The sequence below is a fragment of the Ranitomeya variabilis genome, chromosome 5 (genome assembly GCF_051348905.1).
Source record: "Ranitomeya variabilis isolate aRanVar5 chromosome 5, aRanVar5.hap1, whole genome shotgun sequence".
NCBI classification, from domain to species: Eukaryota; Metazoa; Chordata; class Amphibia; order Anura; family Dendrobatidae; genus Ranitomeya; species Ranitomeya variabilis.
Window position 1 is genome coordinate 484,610,096 of NC_135236.1, and position 8,453 is coordinate 484,618,548.

The window sequence follows — 8,453 nt, forward strand, 5'->3', positions numbered from 1 at the left end:
CCCCACATATAATGACGGTGAGTTCAGATGAAACAACAAACGCAGCAGGAAAATAGTCTTAGCAAATTTGAGGTCCGCATACTAGATAGCAGAAGACAGATAGTATACTTTCATGGTCAGCAGAAAAATACTAACAAAACACCATCCAGAGATTACCTTAAACTCTGGCATTAACTCATAACGCCAGAGTAGCAATCCCTGATCGACGAGAGCTTTCCAGACACAGTAACAAAACTTCAGCTGCGAACTGGAACAAATAGGCAAAACAAAACATGGACAAAAGTCCAACTTATCAGTAGTTGTCTAGAAGCAGGAACAAGCACTGAGAGGCATCAGATAACATTGTTGACCGGCAAGAAACCACCAGAGAAATGAGCTTAAATAGCGACACCCACTACTGATGGAATCAGGTGAAACAGGAAAGAGGATGACAAGTCCAATTCCACAAGCGGCCACCGGGGGAGCCCAGAATCCAAATTCACAACAGAGCACTGTTTTACTTTTTCCAACGCAGAATTGGCTGGAATTGAGATCGGACGCCATGTCGCGTTTGGAGAGCCCCTGATGTGCCTAAACAGTGGAAACCCCCCAATTATAACTGAAACCCTAATCCAAACACACCCCTAACCCTAATCCCAACGGTAACGCTAACCACACCCCTAACCCTGACACACCCCTAACCCTAATCCCAACCATAAATGTAATCCAAACCCTAACCGTAACTTTAGCCCTAACCCTAACTTTAGCCCCAACCCTAACCCTAACTTTAGCCCCAATCCTAACTGTAGCCCTAACCCTAGCCCCAACCCTAACCCTAGCCCTAGCCCTAACCCTAGCCCTAATCCTATCCCTAACCTTAACCCTAGCCTTAACCCTAACCCTAGCCCTAGCCCTAACCCTAGCCCTAACCCTAATGTGAAAATGGAAATAAATACTTTTTTAAATTTTTTAATTTTTCCCTAACTAAGGGGGTGATGAAGGGGGGTTTGATTTACTATTTATAACGGGTTTTCTAGCGGATTTTTATGATTGGCAGCCGTCACACATTAAAAGACGCTTTTTATTGCAAAAAATATTTTTTGCGTTACCACATTTTGAGAGCTATAATTTTTCCATATTTTGGTCCACAGAGTCAGGTGAGGTCTTGTTTTTTGCGGGACGCATTGACGTTTTTTTTGGCACCATGTTCGGGCACGTGACATTTTTTGATCGCTTTTTCATTCTGATTTTTGTGAGGCAGAATGACCAAAAACCAGCTATTCATGAATTTATTTTGGGGGGGCGTTTATACCGTTCCGCGTTTGGTAAAATGGATAAAGCAGTTTTATTTTTCGGGTCAGTACAATTACAGCGATGCCTCATTTATATCTTTTTTTATGTTTTGGCGCTTTTATACGATAAAAACTATTTTATAGAAAAAATAATTATTTTGGCATCGCTTTATTCTGAGGACTATAACTTTTTTATTTTTTCGCTGATGATGCTGTGTGGTGGCTCGTTTTTTGCGGGACAAGATGACGTTTTCAGCGGTATCATGGTTATTTATATCCATCTTTTTGATCGCGTGTTATTCCACTTTTTGTTCGGCGGTATGATAATTTTTTGCCTCGTTTTTTTAAATTATTTTTTTACGGTGTTCACTGAAGGGGTTAACTAGTGAGACAGTTTTATAGGACGGGTCGTTACGAATGCGGCAATACTAAGTATGTGTGCTTTTATTGTTTTTTTATTTAGATAAATAAATGTATTTATGGGAACAATTTTTTTTTTTTTTAGGAATTTTTTTTTTTTTTTTTTTTTTTACACATCTGAATATTTTTTTTACACTATAACATTGCTCCGGGGGGGGGGGGGGGGGGGGGGGGGCATCATGTCATAGTGTAAGCTCGCTGATCTGACACTTTGCTGTGCACTGTGTCAGATCAGCGATCTGACGTGCACTCCTGGAGGCTTCCCGTCTGTGAAGCCACCTCCCTGCAGGACCCGGATGCAGCCCCGCGGCCATTTTGGTTCAGGGCCTGCAGGGTGCAGGAGGTAAGAGACCCTCGGAGCAACGCAATCACATCGCGTTACTCCAAGGGTCTCAGGGAAGCATGCAGGGAGCCCCCTCCCTGCGCGATGCTTCCCTATACCGCCGGAACACTGCGATCATGTTTGATTGCAGTGTGCCGGGGGTTAATGTGCCAGATGTCAGCTGCGATAGTCAATCCGGGAGATAGTTTTTTTTTTTTGATATGTGTGGCTGGACAAACTGTTACGGAACTGCAACACAGAACTAGAATAGAAGGGGGAAAACTGACCCACACTGAGACTAGGCTGATACCCTACGATGGAGTGGGCGACCCTTTCCTTGCGATTAGAACCACCGACGATCCTAGGTTAAACTCCAGCAAAGACCTATAGACAGGGGGAAGGAGGTCCCTGAAAGATCTAAGGATTGGGTATAAAAACAGGTCACCTCCTAATAGAAAACACAGACGGTTGCAGAAACCAACTGAAAACAGAAACTAAGGATAGCAGAACCAGAGATCCCAGAACTTCACAATATCAAACACAGAAAACTATCAAAGCACCTAGCCAGAACTCTAGTGGATTAATACTGATGTCCAGCAAGGAATGGGAGGCAGGTGCTGGGTAATAAAGGGTGATACAATCACCTGACCTAAGACAACCCAGCACCAGGGGAAAAAGACCAGCAGCCAGAAAACCACAACAAGATGGCGGATGATCAAAAAACAAAACAGATTCTAACAGTTTGTCAGCTCATGCCCTCCATTACAAGTCTCAGAGACCCACACCCCTACATTGGGCCTACTTCTTAACTCTGTCTCCTGCAATGTCTCCTTTAACTGCCACTAGATCACCAGGGTTAACGTGCTCTGTACTGTTATAGGCCGGTGAATTTTGGGTAAGGCGGCTGTGATGGCACTATTTTATTTAGTAAAAAAAGGACCCCACATTGGGGATTTGTTTGTCAGCTCATGCCCTCCATTACAAGTCTCAGAGACCCACACCCCTACATTGGGCCTACTTCTTAACTCTGTCTCCTGCAATGTGTCCTTTAACTGCTGATATTTTGATCTATTCACCTGATCTGGAGTCGCATTGCCACGAACTTCTACAGATTTTGAGCGAAAACTCACTCTTTGCTAAATTGGAGAAGTGCGAGTTTGCGGTACAGAAAATGAGTTTTTTTGGGGTACCTTGTCTCCAGTGATGGGTTTCAGATGGACCCGGTGAAGGTTCAGGCAGTGCTGGAGTGGCCTAGGCCTGAATGTTTGAAGTCGGTTCAGAGATTTTTAGGGTTTGCTAATTATTACAGAAAATTCATAAAGAATTTTTCTGTGATCACTAAACCTATAACTAATCTCACCAAGGGTTCCAATACTGTCCAATGGTCCTCTGAGGCTGTTAAGGCTTTTGAGCATCTCAAAGAGAGGTTTAGCTGTGCTCCTGTTTTTATTCAGACAGATGAGACCAAGCCATTTCTGGTAGAGGTTGATGCCTCTTCAGTAGGGGTGGGGGCAGTTCTGTCCCAAGAGGGAGAGGATGGGGTGCATCCCTGTGCTTTCTTTTCTAAAAATTTTTCAGAGACTGAGCTCAACTATGATGTTGGGAACAGAGAGTTGCTCGCTATTTAACTAGCGTTTGAGCACTGGCGTCATTTTTTGGAGGGGGTAGACATCCGATACAGGTTTTTACTGATCATAAAAATCTGTTATATCTGGATGCTGCTAAACGTTGGAATGCCCGTCAAGCTTGTGTAGTATGTGATATATTTTTATAATGATTTCAACACTCCAATTAATTAATACGAATGATAGAGTTATTAATATGGTTTCAATCAGATATATCTACTATATAATTGTCTAAGGGTCACTTCCGTCTTTCTGTCTATCTATCTTTCTGTCTGTCTGTCTTTTTGTCTGTCTGTCTTTCTGTCTGTCTGTCTGTCACGGAAATCCCAAGTCGCTGATTGGTCGCGGTAAAACAGCCACGACCAATCAGCGACGGGCACAGTCCGGCGGCAAAATGGCTGCTCCATACTCCCCTCCAGTCAGCGCTCACACAGGGTTAATGGCTGCGTTACACCGCGTTATGCCGCCGTGTAACGCACTCCGTTAACGCCGCTATTAATCCCACACCAATGTGGCTGATTGGTCGCGCCGGCTGGGCGCGACCAATCGGCGAAGCATGATTTAAATCCCACGCCATTTCACGACAGCTACAGGCGTAGTCCGGCCATGAATAGGCGCGGGATTTGAACAATGTTTCAGGCCGGACTGCGCCTGTCTCTGATTGGTCACGCCACGCCGGCGGCGACCAATCAGCAAAGCGTGATTTAAATTCGCCACCGCTGCACGATCAGCTCTATCCTCACCTACTGTATTCTCACCCATCCCTTGTAGATTGTGAGCCTTCGCGGGCAGGGTCCTCACTCCTCCTGTACCAGTTATGACTTGTATTGTTTAAGATTATTGTACTTGTTTTTATTATGTATACCCCTCCTCACTTGTAAAGCGCCATGGAATAAATGGCGCTATAACAATAAATAATAATAATAATAATAATAATAATAATAATTTGTGGCCGGGGGTGGGACAGGCCCAGTCCGGCCGCAAATTGGCACAGGATTTGAACCAAGCTTTTCTGATTGGTCGCCGCCATACATGGGCTGTGTTAAATACTGCGTGGGCTGTGCTATATACTGCGAGGGCAGTGTTAGATACTACGTGGGCTGTGTTATATACTGCATGGGCTGTGTTACATACTACGTGGGCTGTGTTATATACTGCGTGGGCTGTGTTATATACTGCATGGGCAGTGTTATATACTGCGTGGGCAGTGTTATATACTACGTGGGCTGTGTTATATACTACGTGGGCTGTTGTGAATTCTGCTCTTGGGTTCCCTCCGGTGGTTGTTGGTGGTAGTGCAGTCGTCTCTGGGTTGCAATCCTGGGCAGGTGTTTCTGCTGATTGCAGCTCTGAATGGGGTATTTAGGTGTGCAGGATCCATTAGCCCTTGCCAGTTGTCCATTGTTCTTGGAGGATTTGCATCTCTGTCTGTTCCTCCTGCCCTGCTGCCAATTCAGCTAAGATAAGTGTCTGGTTTTTGTCTCTGCAGCACACATGCTGTGTGCTTTACAATTCAGTGCAATTCATTGTGTTTTTTGTCCAGCTTAGACTGTGTTTGGATTTTTTCAGTCATGTTGGATTCTCAGGAGATGCAGATATACATTCCATGTCTTTAGTTAGATGTGGGATTTTTGTATAATCTGCTGTGGATATTTTTAGGATTTTAATACTGCTTAGTACTCTGTCCTATCCTTTTCTATTTAGCTAGAGGTGCCTCTTTTGCTAAATCCTGTTTTCTGCCTGCGTGTGTCTTTCCTCTTATACTCACAGTCAATATTTGTGGGGGGCTGCTTATCCTTTGGGGTTCTGCTCTGAGGCAAGATAGAAATCCCATTTCCATCTATAGGGGTATTTAGTCCTCCGGCTGTGTCGAGGTGTCTAGGATGTGTTAGGTACACCCCACGGCTACTTCTAGTTGCGGCGTCAGTTTAGGGTTTGCGGTCAATACAGGTTCCACTTACTCCAGAGAAAGTCTCATGTGGCTCCAAGGTCACCGGATCATAACAGTACAACTGGCCAACAATGAGTTAAATGCATCTCAGAAGAAGGGAAGAAAGGTGTTGAGCCATTTTTTTTTCTGTAGCCTGCTTTGTCTTTCCTTCCCTCTTTTTCTCTGGGTGGCTGAGGAGTCTTGTGCTAGCATGGATGTTCAGGGATTAGCTTCTCGTGTAGACCAGCTTGCTGCTAGGGTACAGTGTTATGGACCTGGTGGCTAGGTGCACCTGGAATGACCTGATGGTTAAACTAGAAGACAGGACGAGCTCTGGGAAGTGGGAACTCTGCTGACCGCAAATCCTAATCCTATAACACACACACTAGAAATAGCTGTGGAGCGTACCTAACTCTCCCTAGACGCCTCTTCACAGCCTAAGAGCTAACTACCCCTAAAGATAGGAAAATAAGCCTTACCTTGCCTCAGAGAAAATTCCCCAAAGGTAAAGGCAGCCCCCCACATATATTAACAGTGAGTTAAGAGGAAAGTCACAAACACAGGGATGAAACAGGTTTCAGCAAAGGAGGCCAGACTTACTAGATAGACTGAGGATAGGAAAGGGATCTATGCAGTCAGCACAAAAAACTACAAAAAGCCACGCAGAGTGTGCAAAAAGACCCCCGCACCGACTCACGGTACGGCGGTGCCACTCTGCAACCCAGAGCTTCCAGCTAGCAAGGCAATATCATGTTAGCAAGCTGGACTGGAACTTAGCAAGTACTAAGAAATATATTCAGTACACAATGAACAACAAATGAACTAGCAGGGACTTAGTTTCTGCTGGAGTAGACAGGTCATCAGAAAGATCCGAGAGAGATCTGAACCAGTGCTAATACATTGACAGCTGGCATGGAGTAACGATCTGAGTGGAGTTAAATAGAGAAGCCAACCCAGCCGCAAACGAGGGCAGCTGAGGAAGCAACCTCAGAACCAGCAGTTCCACTCACAGCCACCAGAGGGAGTCCATGGACAGAACTCGCCGAAGTATCATTCATGACCACAGGAGGGAGTTCAAGAATGGAATTCACAACAGTACAGGGTATTTCTGATTATATTGTTCAGACTCCGGTTTTAGAGCCTAGGATTCCTACTCCTGATTTGTTTTTTGGGGACAGGTCCAAATTTTTGAGTTTTAAAAACAACTGTAAATTGTTTTTTGCTCTGAGACCTCGATCCTCTTGTGATCCCATTTAGCAGGTTAAAATTGTCATCTCCCTGCTGCGTGGCGATCCTCAGGATTGGGCATTTTCCCTGGAATCTGGGAATCCAGCCTTACTTAATGTAGACGCCTTTTTTCAGGCCTTAGGATTATTATATGATGAACCAAATTCTGTGGATCAAGCGGAGAAGACCTTGTTGGTCCTGTCTCAGGGTCAAGAAGCGGCAGAATTTTATTGTCAGAAATTTAGAAAATGGTCTGTGTTGACTAAATGGAATGATGATGCTTTGGCGGCAATTTTCAGAAAGGGTCTTTCTGAATCCGTTAAAGATGTTATGGTGGGGTTTCCTACGCCTGTCGGTCTGAGTGATTCTATGTCTCTGGCCATTCAGATTGATCGGCGCTTGCGGGAGCGCAGAACTGTGCGCGCTGTGGCGTTGTCCTCAGAGCAGATGCCTGGGCCAATGCAGTGTGATAGGATTCTGTCTAGAACGGAACAACAAGGATTCAGACGTCAGAATAGGTTGTGTTTTTATTGTGGCGATGCTTCTCATGTCATTTCAGTCTGCCCTAAGCGTACAAAGAGGATCGCTAGTTCAGTTACCATCAGTACTGTACAACCTAAATTTCTGTTATCTGTGTCCTTGATCTGTTCATTGTCATCATTTTCTGTCATGGCGTTTGTGGATTCAGGCGCCGCCTTGAACTTAATGGACTTTGAGTTTGCCAGGCGTTGTGGTTTCCCCTTGCAGTCTTTGCAGAACCCTATTCCTTTAAGGGGCATTGATGCTACTCCTTTGGCTAAAAATAAACCCCAGTTTTGGATACAGGTGACCATGTGCATGGCGCCAGCCCATCAGGAAGATTGTCGTTTTCTGGTGTTGCATAATTTGCATGATGCTATTGTGCTGGGTTTTCCATGGTTGCAGGTACATAATCCTGTGTTGGATTGGAAGTCTATGTCTGTGACTAGTTGGGGTTGTCAGGGGGTTCATAATGACGTTCCTGTGATGTCAATCTCCTCTTCCTCCTCTTCTGAAGTTCCAGAGTTTTTGTCTGATTTTCAGGATGTATTCGATGAGCCCAAGTCCAGTTCCCTTCCACCGCATAGGGACTGTGATTGTGCTATTGACTTGATTCCAGGCTGTAAGTTTCCTAAGGGCCGACTTTTCAACCTGTATGTGCCTGAACATACCGCCATGCGGAGTTATGTTAAGGAGTCTTTGGAGAAAGGGCATATTCGGCCATCTTCTTCACCGTTGGGAGCGGGATTTTTTTTTGTTGCTAAGAAGGATGGCTCCCTGAGACCCTGCATTGATTATCGCCTCTTGAATAAGATCACGGTCAAGTTTCAATACCCTTTACCTTTGCTTTCCGATTTGTTTGCTAGGATTAAGGGGGCTAGTTGGTTTACGAAGATTGACCTTCGGGGGGCATATAATCTTGTTCGTATTAAGCAGGGTGATGAATGGAAAACTGCGTTTAATACGCCCGAAGGCCATTTTGAATACCTTGTGATGCCATTCGGGCTCTCTAATGCTCCATCTGTTTTTCAGTCCTTCATGCACGATATCTTCCGGACTTATCTTGATAAATTCATGATTGTATATTTGGATGACATTTTGATTTTTTCCGATGATTGGGAGTCTCATGTGGAACAGGT